The sequence below is a fragment of the Marmota monax genome, unplaced genomic scaffold (genome assembly GCF_021218885.2).
Source record: "Marmota monax isolate L192 unplaced genomic scaffold, Marmota_monax_Labrador192_F-V1.1 WCK01_AAM20220418_F8-fsc00028, whole genome shotgun sequence".
Classification (NCBI taxonomy): domain Eukaryota; kingdom Metazoa; phylum Chordata; class Mammalia; order Rodentia; family Sciuridae; genus Marmota; species Marmota monax.
The window spans coordinates 1564683-1579669 of record NW_026694779.1 but is presented as its reverse complement, the minus strand read 5'-3'; positions in this window follow the sequence as shown (position 1 = coordinate 1579669).

The window sequence follows — 14987 nt, the reverse complement described above, 5'->3', positions numbered from 1 at the left end:
CCTCCTTTCTCAGCCTCTAGAGCCACTGGGATTACAGGTGTGCACCACTACACCTGGCTCTGAGGAATACATTCAACAAAGCAGGGACAAGATTTATACATGGAAAACTTCAAAACATTACTTAAAGAAATTAAGGAAAATATAGATAAATGGAGAAGCATCTTATGTTCACAGATTGGAAAACTTTTTTTAATTGTTTTTTAGATGTTGATGGACCTTTATTTTATTCATTTGTTTATATGTGGTGCTGGGATTCGAACCCAGTACCTCACACACACTAGGCAAGCACTCTACCACTGAGCCACAACCCCAGCCGCCAGACTGGAAAACTTAATTTTGTTAAGATGATAATGCTACTCCAAAGGATATACACATTCAATGCAATCACTTATCCAAATCCCAATCATGTTTTTTTGCAGAAATGAAATGAAATGTATCTTAAAATTCAGATAGAATTTCAAAGAACCACAAAATAACCAAAACGATCTTGAAAAAGAAGAAAAAAAAATTTGGAAAACTCACACTTTCCGGTTTCAAAACTTTCTACACAACTGTAAAGTCAAGACAATGACCCAATGTGGCACTGGCATAAGGAAAGACAAAGTGATCAATGGACCAGAATTGAGAGCTCAGAAATAAACTCTCACACTATGGTAAATTGCTTTTTTTCTTCTTCTTCTTCTTTTCTTTTAGTGCTGGGGTTTGAACCCAGGGACTCAAACATGCTAAGGAAGCTCTCTACCCCTGAGCTACCTACAATCCCAGTCCTGTAGCCAGTTGATTTGGTACAAGAGTGTCAAGACCATTTGGCAGGGAGAGGATGATCTTTTTCAAAAAATACTGTTGGGAAAACAGGATATGTGCATAGAGAGATGAAGTTGAATTCTCGTCTTACCTGAATTTAAGAACTAAAACTATAAAAATCTTAGAAGAAAATATAGAGGGAAATCTTATTGACACTGTACTTGGCAAACACAACACCAAAACAGGCAAGAAAAGAAAAAAAAAATAGGTAAGTTGAATTTCATCAAAACTAAAAACTATGATACACCTGTTATGGTTTAGATATGAGGTATCCCTCCAAAGCTCAGGTGTGAAACAGTGCAAGAGAGTTTAGAGGTAAAATGATTGGGTTATGAGAGTCTTAACCTACTCAGTGAATTAATCCCTGATAGGGATTAACTGGCTGGTAACTAGAGATTAGAGTGTGGCTAGAGGAGATGGGTCCCTGGTGCATGCCTTTGGAGTATATATTTTGTCCTGGGCGAGTGGAACTCTCTTTCTGTGCTTCCTAGATGCTATGTCCCCAGCTGTTCTCCTGTGCCACACACTTCTGCCATGATGTTCTGCCTTAACTGAGGCCCCAAGGAATAGAGGCTGCCATCTATGGACAGACACCTCTGAAATGGTGAGCCCCCAGATAAACTTTTCCTCCTCTAATTGTTCCTCTCAGGTCTTTTGGTCACCACAGTGAAAAAGCTGAGTGAAACAACATCAAAGGACACTATCAAGAGTGAGAAGACAAGCCTCAGAATGGGAAAAATGTTTGAAAATGACACAGATGATAAGGATTTAATGTCCAGAATATTAAAAAAAAAAAATAGAACCTCTACAACTACAGCTCCACAACAAAGAGGTAATGTGATTGGCAACTGGGCAAAGAACTTGACATTTCTTCAAAGAAAATATACAGTGGGTCGTGGTGGTGCATGCCTGTCATCCCAACAGCTCAGGAGACTGAGGTGAGAGCATCAGAAGATCAAAGCCAGCCTCAGCAACTTAGGGAGGCCCTAAGCAACTTAGCCAGACCCTGTCTCAAAAAAAAAAAAAAAAAAAAAAAGAAAAGAAAAGAAAAAGGGTTGGGGATGTGGTTCAGTGGTTAAGTGTCCCTGGGTTAAATCTCTAGTACCAAGAAAAACAAAAAAGAAAAGAAAAAGAGAGTACCAAAAAAATAAATTAATTAATAGATTTTTAAAAAGAAGATATATACAAATGGCAAATAAGCATTTGAAAAGATGTGCAACGTTATTACTCATTTGGGAAATATACATCAAAACCACAATGAGATACTTCCTTTGATGCCTATTATTGAGAGAGAAGAAAAATAACATGTGTTGGCAAAAAAATATTGAGAGACATTGGAACGCAGATATATTGCCCGTGGGAACGTAAAATGGTGCAACCACTTTGGAAAATTGTTTGGCGGTTCCCTGCAAAAGCAAAACACAGAATTTGCATATGAGCCAGCAATTCCACTCCAAGGTATGCACCCCAAAGAATGAAAAACAGGGACTCAAACATATACTTTTATTCCAATGTTCAGAGTAGCATTATTCATAAGAAGCAAAAGGTGGAAACAACCCAAGTATCTATCAACAGATGAATGATACACAGAATTGTGATCTATACGCACAATGGGATGACAATCAGCTATAAAAATGGATAGAGTTCTGATACATGCTGTGACAGGGATGAATCTTGAAAACATGGTGCTAAAATTAAGCCATACACAAAAGAACCAATATTGTCTGCTCCCACTTTTACGAAATGATTGGAGTGAAATCGAGTTAGCCATGACTTGCGGTTGGAAGGATGATAAGAAGTTATTGTTTAATAGGAATACAGTTTCTGATTGGCATGATAACAAAAATTTGGAAAGAGAGATGATAGGATGCATAGACTGTGAATTAGTTAATGCCACTGAATTGCACACTTAAAATGGGTAAATAGAAATTTTTATATGTGTATTGTATTGCCTATTAATTTTACAATTATTTTAAGTATTTTAAATATTGCTATCCTCTGTGTTTTATTTTTCAATTCTATGCATGGAATAAGATCCTCCATTGGTATAATTTTTGCTTGAAAGAGTAAATTACCTTTTAAGGATTTTTAGCAAATTATCTTTTTAAGATATAAAAAAAGAAAAATTTTAAAGATCCAGATTTCACACTGCTATCTTCGCCCCTCAGCCTGAATAACTTCTCTTAGTATTTCTTGCAGCATTGGTCTGTTGGTGAGGAATTCTCCCACTGTTTGTGGATAATGTCTTTATTTCACTTTTATTTTTTAGGGTTATTTTCACTGCATATTTTTTTTTCTTGCAGCATTTAAAACTTATCTGGTTTACCTTGGTGCGGTGGTGCGGGCCTGTAATCCCAATAGTTTGGGAGGCTGAGGCAGGAGGGTCACAAGGTGGAGGCCAGCCTCAACAAATTAGTGAGGCCCTCAGCAACTTAGGGAGAGTGTTTTAGTCAGGTTTTTCACTGCTGTGACTAAAGGACCCAACCAGCACAATTATAGAAGAGGAAAAGTTTATTTGAGGGCTCACAATTTCAGAGGTCTTAGTCTGAAGAAGGCCAGCTCCATTCCTTTGGGGCTGGAGGTGAGGCTGAACATCATGGTGGGAAAGGGTGGCAGAGGAAAGCAACTCTCATGATAGTGAGCAGGAGGCAGAGAGACTTCACTCTCCAAAATATATACCCCATAGCCATACCCCAGTTCCCATCTCCTCCAGCCACATCCCACCTGCCTCCAGTCACCACTCACTTAATCCCATCAGGGATTAATTCACTGATTAGGCTAAGGCTCTAGCCCAATCATTTCTCTTCCAAACCTTCTTGCATGGTCTCACACTTGAGCTTTTGGGGGGACACCCCATCTAAACCATAACAGAGACCCCGCCTCAAAATAAAAATAAAGAGGGATGAAGATGTAGCTCAGTGGGTTCAATTCCCAGGATAGGGGGAAAAACAAATCTGTATGATTTCTGAAGACAAGTTGGAAAGTCATTTTTAATTTTTCATCTGTATATTGTGTCTTTTTTTTCCAGCTGCTTTTAAGATTTTTTTTTTGTAATTTGATTTGAGCAAATTGATTATAATGGACCTTAATATAATTTCTTTTGTGTTTATCTTATTTGGGATTCTTTGAGCCACTTGGATTTGTAGGTTTTATAGGCATTTCGGCTTTTTAATTTTTAACTTTCAAATTTGAAAGAAATTTCCCTTTATTTCTTCATTTCCCCCTCCCTGTTACATTAGGCCTGGACATTAGGCCTACTTAATATTGTCACACAAGTCACAAGGCTCTATCCACTTTTTTCCCAATCTTTTCTTCTGTAATTAGACTATAATTTCTATAGCTACAGCTTCAAGTTTCCTGATCTTATTTTATATTATCTGAAGTACTGGTATCTCCTTCTGTGAGTTTTTCATATCAGATAATATATTTTTTCAATTCACAAGTGCCCATTCAGCTCTTTTATGTCTCTACATTGTATTCAGACTTTTATTGAAACACTTGAATACATATACAATAGCTTTTCAAGTTCTTATCTCATAATTTCATCATCTCTGTCATTTTTATTATTTATTTATTTATTTAAAAAAATATATATATTATTTTTTAATTTTAGTTGGACACAATACCTTTATTTTGTTTATTTATTTTTATGTGGTTCTGAGGATTGAACCCAGGGCCTCGCACATGCTAGGCAACCGCTCTACCTCTGAGCCACAACCCCAGCCTATCTCTGTCATTTTTAGTGCTGTCCCTATTAACTAATTTTATTATGATTTTAAGTCACATTTCATAGTTATTTACAAATCTATTAATTTTTTTTAAATTGGATACTAGACATTGTGATGTTTTATGTTTAGCGTTTAGATTTTGTTATCTTCCTTCAAAGAATATAATGGGAGGGGTGAGCTAAATTACAGATCAGTTTGGTCCTTTTTTTTTTTTAAGTTTTGTTATGTGGGCATAGAATAAGTTTAATCTACAGTCAGCATAGCACTACTTCTCAGGCTTAGGGTGTGGTGACGCACACCTGAAATTCCAGCAGCTTGGGAGGCTGAGGCAGGAGCATCAGGAGTTCAAAGCCAGCCTCAGCAACTTAGCGAGGCCCTAAGCAACTTAGTGAGACCCTGTCTCTAAATACAAAATAAAAATGGCTGGGGATGTGGGCTCAGTAGTTGAGCATCTCTGGTACCAAAAAATAAAAATAAAATAAAATAAAAGGTATGTACTTGAACTTCTCCTAGCATTGTTTGGGTTCTCTGAATTGCTTAGCTTATAATTCCATAATATTTATTATGTTTTCCCAGTAGATTTTATCCCCACCCCCCACCCCCAGCTCACCCCCATGTGCTTTCATTCCACGGATGCTCAGTTTAGTCTAAAGAGGAACTCATGTAAATTCCTGGGTCATTTTCTCTGTAGCTTCTTCCTTACTGTCCCTCCATCTCCTCCACCTCCCAGAGCTTAAATCTCTGTCTCTTCACTTAGCAAGGCCCCCATATCCTGCTTGAGTGTCCCCCACCAAGATGGGAGTTCAGAAAGCTGATCATAGAACTTAGCTTATTTGCTTTTCTCTAAGGATCACAGAATCATCTCTAGAAATCATTATTTCACACATTTTGGGCCACTTTTCTGGTTGTTTACAACGGAAGATAAAGACTGGTACCCATAACTCTGTGCCTGGAAGCAGAAGTACTATAATCTGCTCTCTGATCTCATGGAACGATGACAGTTTATGGCTGTGTTCCCACCCTAGGTAAAGGAATGAGTGAATGAATGAATAAAATACAGTAAAATAAATTTTCAGTGGTGTACTCAAATTCCCTATAGCTTGGAGAAGTTTAACATCGCACCTGAAGCCAGATTGCTTTAAATCATGTCGCCAGTTTAATTTAAGGTCCATTCTTCTCCCTGGCCCTGCATATTCCAGAAATCATCCCTTTGCAATTATCCTTTAATTAATCATTAACACCACTGAAATGCCACTTCCAATGGCATTAGCTGTATTCCTTCCAACATACAAAGTTAGGCATATGAGTATTAGAAAGTTAGAGTATGTTCCAAATCTGCCTTATCGCACTAACGTGCAACTAATAACGCTTCAACGTGCTCCAGTAATGTTAGAAATTAGTCATCCAATGATGCTTTGGAGGGCAGGCACACCCATTTTTGCTGATCATTTTTATAAAGAAAAGAAGGTCTTTCTTTATACAAGTATAAGATTCTGCTTTGAGGATTATGGCCTCACTGGATTTGCATTTAGCATTTGGATTTTGTTAATCATGGAGACATGCTTAAGGGTTTGGGTGGGCCTCCATATTTTCATGTGTATTTTCTAATAGATTGTCTGCTCTCCAAGGCTTCTAACGTACTATGTATTTTTACCCAAGTTAAAAATTAACCATTAGGGCACTCATGAAACTGACTGTCTTAGATATAAGAATCTATGATTTGAATTCATTGTATTTTGCCTGCTAATGTTAATCAACTTAATGCAGAGAGGTAGATAGAGGAGACAAATTATTTCTACTGTTTAATTCTATTCAGGGGCCCATAAGCATTCCTGGTATTGCACTGAAGTATAAGCCAAAGTTAGCTGAGAACTAGGATGGATTTAATTTGCAGAGAGGTTTCAGGGTATAGAGTGTGTTGCTCTTTTCACACTGAGAAACACAGCAATCCATGTGAACGTCAAAAATGTCACATAGGGCTGGGGATGTGGCTCAGTGCTAGACAGCTCGCCTGACATGCATGAGGCCCTGAGTTCCATCCCCAGCACTCCCTCCCGCTAATAAAGATCATATAAACAAAGGAAAAAGCACACTTAGTGAGGGAGAACAGATTTTCATGCATATAACATTCAAGGATTCCTAATTGTTTTCATGGAATAAATCCTTTATAGATGATTTCAAGGTTAAAAAAAAAAAAAGAAAAGTTCAAGTCCAGTTCTTCAGTGGCCTTCAGGTTCTCAGTACATCCTTAGTTCTTTGACTTTATGAATGGAAAAAGGTGGCATGTATCCACTGGCTTAATCTAAGGTGTCAACAATCCCTCTGTGAAGCTATTGAAATAAGAGGAGTGCCCACAATTACTAAAGATCTTCCGGTGATAAAAGAGCAATTGCATAAACTTCTGGCTGCGTGTATCAGAATGATTCAGCATTTCGCACACACAAAAATGAATTCCCTCAGCTTTCCAGTTAGCAAATTTTCAGGAATAATACCTTCTCTTCCCATGTACACCAGTCCGTTGAAAGATGACAACTGTGCACTCCTGCAGCAGTCATTGCCTCTGAACGCTGGCCTCACATCTGTGTAGCACGCATTCTTCTGATCAGCTTTCTGCTGAATGGACGGATGACCTGGCCAGAGCCGAATTCTGCATGCTGGCGGGAAGCTTTTTCTAAGCCAGGTTAGCAAGGGTGAGATGCCACGGCTGGGGAGGCAAAGAGCATGCTCAGAACTCCTTGCAATCCAACTGTCTAATTCACCTGGAAGAATGTGTACCTGGCCTCTTGCTTATCAAGCATGCTCCCCAGGGGATCTGATTAAGGAAGGAAAGAAATAAAATACAGAGGTACTGCCACACTGTAGTTAGAACATCTACCCACTAAAGCCTTGGCTGAAGCTGTGCCCATTCACCTCTAACTTCCATGCATGCATGGCCCTATAGAATTTTGAGAGAATGAGGTGCATTCTGGGGAGCCAAGTTTTCCAGATGGCCATGAAGAACCAGGCGAGCTTTTAAAAAATTATTCTGGGCTGGGAGTGTAGCTCAGTGGTAGAGCATGTGTTTAGCATGCTTAAGGTCCTGGGTTCTGTCCCCAGCACCATTAAAAAACAATGAGCTATTCTGGAAAGAAATCCTTATGAAGCTTTTTTTCCATTATAAACAAAATGTATATAGTAGTGTTTTGTAGAAGACATTCAACAAATACCTATCACAGTAATGAGCTATAATGCAATCATCCCCTCAGGCATATTGAGATACCATGACATATTTTTTTTTTCCTTCATTCAATGGTTGCAAGCCTCCTGGGCCCTTTAAGTTTGGGGAATTCTTATTTCCTATCTCATGGAATTTTCTTTGGTTCCTCCCTCACAAACGTACTGTTAATAACATTTCCTGTTATTAAGAGGTTTTAAGAATACCTCTTAATTTGTTATTTTAAAATCAAACATAACTTAGAAACTATTATAGCCAGGCTTCTTGTACGGAGACTCTCCTATGATTAAAGTTCATTGATTTTATCAAGTTTATTAGCTCACTTATCATATGTACTCCCTAGGGGACCTGGGGCATAGACTTGGTGACATCTACTGTGTGCTTGAAAACATTTTTTGCTTTCTTTGAGCAGGGATGGGCGGGGCAGCATCTGTTCCAGATAGGTGGGGCTACTTGGGAGCTGAGCTCTCCTGGCTATACTATATAGTTTTTGTGTGTGTGTGTGTGGTGCTGGGATTGAACCCAGAGCCTTGTGCATGTGAGGCAAGCGCTCTACCAACTGAGCTATATTCTCAGCCCACTATAGTTTTTTTTTTTTTAAATACATTAAAGAGTTAATTCTCATATTGTCAAGCAGAGGAATGAGAGCTATATACAGGGCCCCACATCCCCCCACTTCACGACTGAGCAGCTGACGGACTGGATGCTTGAAGCCCACAGCTGAGTTTCCCAGGGTATTTACCCCCAGGAAGATGCGTCTCCCCCCGCCCACCCGCAGTAACCAGTGGATGTGGGCATTCAGAGGCCCCATCTCCCTACCTTGACTAGAGATAAATGTTGAGAGGTCATCCCAGCTCCAGAACTTTCTGTGAGTGGCTGGGCCCTCTATTGCTACTCTTTCATTGACTCCTTCCTTCACAGGTATTGCTCTGAGAGAGTACCTCCCACGGGCACATCTCCATCTCAGCCTGTTTGGGGTTGAGGGAACCTACATTGAGAGACATGAATGACAAGAGAATCCTAGAGAAGAGGTCGAGGATAGAGGGGGAGGGAGGAGGGCCAGGAAAATGGAGAATCAGTGAAATGAAATGGACCAAATCAGCCCATGTATATAGATGAATATATCACAGTAAAGTCCATCTTTCTGTATATCTTAAAGCACTAATTAAAAAAAAAAAAAAAAACTTCAAATAAATAGAAGACCAGGAGATCAGAGGAAGGAGAACTGGGAGACAGGAGAAGAGGGAAATGGGAAGTACAGAGACTGCATTGGAGCAAATTAATATTCCATGGTTGTATGATTGTCAACATGAACCCCAATATTATGTGCAACTACAATGTATTAATTTTAAAAAAAGAGAGAAAAGAAAGGATTCAAGTCTGGCGGGCTAGCTTGAGTTTGTCACATGAGTATGTTTAATGAATACTGAAACTGGAATTTTGAGATGAAACTTAATTACCTGCTTCTGGCTAGTGGACCTCTGTCGCTGAGAAGCACTGCAGTTTTTAGGGGCGGGCCATGCCCTCCAGTGTGGCAATTCACCCCAACGACTCACTGTCATTTTTTTTTTTTCTTTTTCAGAGTTCTTGTCTACCAACTTTAAAAAATGAAACCCATGGACTAGGAGTGAGAGTCAGAGTCGTTTATTGAAAACAGGAACAACCTTGCACTGCAGCAAGAACTGGCCAAGCAGATTTTCTCTACTTGACTACAGGCGGTTTCTAGAGCACTTGGTTCAATGCTATGGGTCCAAACTTATGCTAATTAGGGTTTGGAAATGTGCTAATGCTATTGGTCCAGTTTTATGCTAATTAAGGTTTGGAGAGCTAATGCTTCTCCTTGAAGGTGAGGAAGCTGGTAATGGAAGTCATCAGTTGGTTTGCTTGCAGGTTCTGACCTGCAGTGCTGTGAGGGGTGGTCTTCTGCAGCAGGCATGCCCAGGTCTCCCCACCAAAGAGTGACAGGTCAGGAAGCTTTGATGCCAGGACCTCACTTTCCTCATGTCTACATGGTGGGTTCCACGCAGGCGCAGGGCATGCTTGCTGCTGCTCTCAAGCCCACTTGGACTGCTGGGCTGCTACTCTGCCATCACTGCTCAGCAAGGACCTGTAGGTTGGCTGTGCAGCTTGGCAACCAGGGAGTTATGTCAGTACCTCTGGAACCATTTTCTGCTTCATATTCTTTTTTTTTTTTAATTTTTTTATTGTTGGTTGTTCAAAACATTACAAATTTCTTGATATATCATATTTCACACTTTGATTCAAGTGGGTTATGAACTCCCATTTTTACCCCATATACAGATTGCAGAATCACATCAGTTACACATCCATTGATTTACATATTGCCATACTAGTGTCTGCTGTGTTCTGCTGCCTTTCCTATCCTCTACTATCCCCCCTCCCCTCCCCTCCCCTCTTCTCTCTCTACCCCCTCTACTGTCATTCATTTCATATTCTTGATTTTTATATAATGTACGTAATGTCATCTTTGAGTGGAGGCTTTCGTTTACTAGAGGAAGACATAGAATTTAGGTGTCAGAAGATAAAAGTCTCCCCATCTTCTAGAGGGTGTGTTCCAGAACTCTCTACTGATGCCTGAAACCTTGGAGAACACCCAACTGTCCAGATAATGACATGTTTATGTATTTTATACCTTTTCCCATACATACCAACAACAGTTTATAAATTTAGGCACAGGAAGAAATTAGCAACAAAAAACCAACAATGACAATATACAACAGTAAATGTTGCATGAATGGGGTCTCAGAGCGTCTCAGTTAAAGGAAGCCTTTCACAGCTTCTCTTTGGAATATCAAAACTACTAACACCATGACTAAAAAACAATTTTGAGATACAACTTGATTCATTGCTTTTGACATATGGGTTCTACAAAAGCTGCAGACCTCGGCAGCCAAGCTCAAGGGTGGCCATACCCTCCAGCATATGTGGGTGCTCACAGATAGGGCACACCCCTCAGTGTTGCAGCTCTGTGTCGTGGGTCACTCATGCCTTCTAACATTACAGCTCCCTTAAGGGACCTCAACAGAGACCACAGCAGCGCATAATTTCCATGGCACTACCTGAGGCAAGTGCGGGGTTTAGGAATTTATATAGCACTTGGTTCACCGCTATTGGTCCAAAGTTATGCTAATTAGGGCTTGGACCCTAACGCTATTGGTCCAATTTTATGCTAATCAGGATTTGGAAATGTGCTAACGCCATTGGTCCAGTTTTATGCTAATTAGGGTTTGGAAACGCACTAATGCTATTGGTCAACTCTCTACTCCCAATTTCCATTTTCTAGTCAGAGGTCGGGAAGGAAGAGATTAAGAATGGCGGGTCCGGTTGCTTCGCTGTGTGGAGAGGGATTTTTTTTTTTTTTTTTTAGAGAGAGAGAATTTTTTAATATTTATTTTTCAGTTTTCGGCGGACACAACATCTTTATTTTATTTTTATGTGGTGCTGAGGATAGAACCCAGCGCCCGGTGCATGCCAGGCGAGTGCGCTACCGCTTGAGCCACATCCCCAGCCGGAGAGGGATATTTTTTTGTGGGTTTTTTTTTTTTTTTTTTTTGGTACCAGAGATTGAACCCAGCGGCTCTAAACCACAGAGCCACATCCCAGCCCTTTTTAAAATATTTTATTTAGAGACAGGGTCCTTCCAAGTTGCTGAGACTGGCTCTGAACTCACTGTCCTCCTGCCTCAGCCTCCCAAGCCGCTGGGATTACAGGAGAGGGCTTTTGCAGCAGGCGTCAGTACTGTGCCCAGGCCTGGCCGCTGGTTGGCCTTGGGTCACCTCTGCACTGGCTCCATGTTTGCATGGCTGGCTCCCAGCAGCCAGCTTGCCGACACCACTTTGACCCGCTGGGCCACCACCCTGCTGCTCCACTGCTCCGCTGCAACTTCTGACAGGGACCACGAGGTAAACTACACAGCTTGGAAGCCGGGGAGCCATGTCACTGCCCTTGGGCTTTGGGGCCATTATTAAAGGGTTACCTGAACCCAGCACTATGATATTGTGATGCTCAGTCTGTTAACTGAGCTAAGTGAGCTAATCTTTCTTACCCTACTGCATAACCACTGAGTTCCTTTTACTTTCTCTCCAAATATCACTAACAGGGGGGTAATATATACAGTGTAGAAACACTGGACAAAGACATGATTCATGTCCCTGGCAGGATAGAGTGGAACTGCAAGGGATCTCAACAAGCTAGTCAGAACCGTGTACAACTTGAAACTTATGAGTTGTTTATTTCTGGAATTTTCCATTTAATCTCTTTGGGCCATAGTTGAACCATGGGTAACTGTGGAAAGCAAAACCACTGTGGAGATAACCACCATATTGAAGAAATTTTATGTGTTTAGAGCCTATGAAATAGCAAGAATTTTTTTTATATTATTTTATTTCTTTGGTGTTAGAAATGTTCATTGTTACTATAATCAGTGTTTTCATTATTCTTTTAAACCAAAGGTTTGTGTTCCAAAAGAAAGGAATATTTATAAATATATAAATTTCCCTATCTTTTTTTTTAGTTGGATACAATACCTTTATTTATTTATTTTAAAAAATATTTATTTTTTTAGTTGTAGTTGGACACAATACCTTTATTTGTGGTGCTGAGGATTGAACCCAGGGCCTCACACATGCTAGGTGAGTGCTCTACCACTGATCGACAATCCCAGCCCCAATTTCCGTATCTTTATCTTCTTCACATTCCCTAGTTTGGGGGTATAGTAGCAAGCATCTATAGTCCCTGCTTCAACAGGCTGAGGCAGGAGAATCTCCTGAGCCCAGGAATTCAAGGCCAGCCTGGGCAACATAGTGTGACCCTGTCTTGAAACAAACAAAAAACAATTTTAAAAAGTCCTTAGTTCTGATATTATCGCAGCTAAAACTTATACTTGTAGTATATACCTTCATTCTTTTGTTTGGTCTAAGGTCTCCATCTTACTATTTTGATGTTTGGCTCTGATATTTTCCCTCTGGCATTAATTCAAACTGGAGGTTTTTAGTTCTAAACTTTTTAAGTAGGCTGGTTAACCAAGTTGAATGCAGGGATTAGAAAAGCCACTGGATAAAAAATGCCAAGCATTCTAATGCAATACACATTTAATTTTGTTAAATCGCTTATAAACAACAACAACAAAAATGTATCAAAACCAGCATACCCTAAACTAACGTAACTTATTTCACAGATTAACAGCCAGGGAAGAGAGCTCAGAGATCATCTGACCCAAGACCTCTTGCTACTGCTGGAGCCCAGAAGTGAAGTCCCCAGGGTCACACATCCCAGGTAGAGAATATAACAACAAATCTAGAACCTGAAGCTAAGTCTCTTGGCTATTGATTCAGAAATGTTTCTACCCTACCACATAACCACTGAATTCCTTTTACTTTCTCTCCAAATCACTCCATGAACCCGGAGAATTTCCTTGACCCAATACTTTGGTGACCACAGTTATTTTAACTTCATTGCTCTTTCAACCTCAAGTGGGTTTCTGGCATTCCCAGTTCCTAATTTAGTTATGCAATCCATCAGCATGATTTAACCAATGCGAATCAACTTGGGTGAGAAAATATGTGGACACTTTCATCAATATCAGTTTCTTTTCTTTTCTTTTTTTTTTTTTTTTTTGAAGAATAACCCCATAATTCCTTTTTATGAGCTCCAAGGAGACAGGGTTTTAAAATAATATCAGAAAATGTGCATGTTCCTCTTATAAGTTGTCTTTGTATGGCTTATGGTGTCGCCTATGATAGGTGGAAACTCTTTCTGATCAAAAAGTACTTGCAGGGCTGGGGATATAGCTCAGTTGGTAGAGTGCTTGCCTTGCATGCACAAGGCCCTGAGTTCAGTCCCCAGCACCACAAAAAAAAAAAAAAAAAAAAAAAAGAAAGAAGAACAAGAAAAAGTACATGCAGTCAAGCAAGGTGGTGCACAACTATAGTCCCAGCAACTGAGGAGGCTAAGGCAGGAGGATTGCAAGTCTGAGGCCAGCCTCAGCAATTTAATAAGACCCTGTCTGAAAAAATAAAAAGGGCTGGGGATGTAGCCCAATGGTCCAACATTCCCTGGGTTCAATCCACACTACCAAAAAATTAAAAAAAAAATACATACAAAGTAGTTCACTTCTCATACTTAGGCTAAAATAAATTGTTTCATTAAAAGAGTAACAAACACGTATTCAGTTACATAAACATGCATCATGAAAGGCATCAGGGTGAGCTTTCAATTTGAATTACAGTCAACGAATTTCTCAAAGATAAAGAGTGGTGCCAAGTTGAAGGAGCAGAACTCTGATTCTAGATCACCAAATATTTTTCTTTCCTATCTCTGGCGTTTGTCAATCTCTTTGGAGTCACCAAGACAGACAGTTTCTTACAGTAAATCATTTTACCTAGAAATCCTGCATAGCAGGTACCGCCTGACTTTGCTAGAGATGATAAACTAGCAATGTTGTCATTCGAGTTAGAAGGACCTGAAAGAGCACAGAGCCCCCCCTGCTTTGTAGTCCTGAAACCGCCTGAAGAGAGTGATAAAGAACTTCAGTGTCATGGAATTGAGAGGGCGAGGAGGGCCATGTTTCCTTCAGCCACCAGCATACCACAAAGGACTAGAATTTTCCAGAGCTTTCCATGTGGGTAAGAATACCCAGAGAACAACAAAACCCAGCCTTGACCTTGCCTGTCACTGTATTTTCTATCAGCAATTCCAAGATAACAGATCTTCAAAGATGTGAGTGGCAGCCAGGCAAGGTGGTGGGAAATGTCCCCTGGCTTCTTATGAAATTTCTACAACTGCTTTCTTAAAAAGTGTGTTCACATGAACCTGGTCTTGCTTCTTACATTTGCCCAAAGTGAGTAGACTCTACCAGAGTAACCCATGTCCCTACCATGGTTTGGCAGGTGCCAATGGCTGTGTGACTGCGGACATCTCAGCATCGTGCTCTTACTCTGGAACCGAGCAGTGTCATTTAGAAATCCTTGAGCCTCCTTCTGTCCCCACCACCCTTTACCACCGTCCCCACCAACACTACCCTCCTGGCACTCTTTCTTAGGACACCGAAATTCAGGCTGAGACCTGCTTTCTGACAAAGGTGTTTCCTTCCTATCTGGCATATCCCTGGCAGAAATCACGTTTCATAATGTTTTTCTCCTTTTGTTCTCGGATGTTCTGCAGCACATACATGTCCACGTTAGAACACCTGGGGCAAAGCTGGCTCACACAACAACAGGCGG